This window comes from Loxodonta africana, chromosome 20 (genome assembly GCF_030014295.1).
Source record: "Loxodonta africana isolate mLoxAfr1 chromosome 20, mLoxAfr1.hap2, whole genome shotgun sequence".
NCBI lineage: Eukaryota > Metazoa > Chordata > Mammalia > Proboscidea > Elephantidae > Loxodonta > Loxodonta africana.
The window spans coordinates 53607452-53608475 of NC_087361.1; positions in this window are offsets into that span (position 1 = coordinate 53607452).

Below are 1024 nucleotides of genomic sequence, written 5' to 3' on the forward strand. Positions count from 1 at the left end.
TCTGCACCACCAGGGCGCCAATCATTACTATAGGAAGCACAAAAAGAAAGCTTTCATGCTTCCAGAATTTTAAGTTATTGATCCCAGAGAGGATGTTCACTTAGATTTGAAATCCTCTTAAGTATCATCTTTCGGTTACTGATAATCCTCTGATAATCAAATATGCCCTCTATTAATCAAATATGGCAACCCTCCAAATGTGGCTTCCTTTCAGTTAATTTACTGAGTACAAAATTTAATGTTGTCTAGGGCCTGGTGTTTAGAAATAACTTCTGGTGTTTTATACGAAATTAAAATGTATACCCTCGGCACTTGCCAATCCCATCTGTCATAAAATCCTGTCAATTTTAGGTTCTAAATGTCTCCTAAATGCATTGGCTTTTATCAATCTCCACTTCAGCACCTGTATTTGCTTCTTGTTTCTGCTGTAACAAATTACCACAAGCTAAGTGGCTAAAGGAGAACCCTCGCTGGTATAGATGGTTAGCTCACGTGGGTGCTAACAGAAAAGTTGGCAGTTTGAGCCCACTCAGATGTACCTTGAAAGAAAAGCCTGGTGATCTAAAACCAAAAAACCAAACCCATTGCCACTGAGTTGATTCCGACTCTTAGTGACCCTATAGGGCAGAGTACAACTGCCTCATAGAGTTTCCAAGGAGCACCTGGTGGATTTGAACTGCTGACCTTTTGGTTAGCAGTCTTAGCACTTAACCACTACGCCACCAGGGTTTCCCCTGGTGATCTAGTTCTGAAAAATCAACCATTGAAAACCCTAGGGAGGACAGTTCTACTCTGACTCACTGGGGTTGCCATGAGTTGGCTTACTGGTTTTTAAGTGCCTTAAAATAACACTTACTTTTAAGTGGCTTAAAAAAATACAAAATTTTTGACAAGTTTGAAACGAGTCTTACAGAGCCAAAATCAAGATATTGGCAGGGCTGATTCCCTCTGGGGGCTTTAGGGGAAAATCTGTATCCTTGTCTTTCTCAGCTTCTGCCAGTCGTCTGCATCCCTTGGTTTGCGA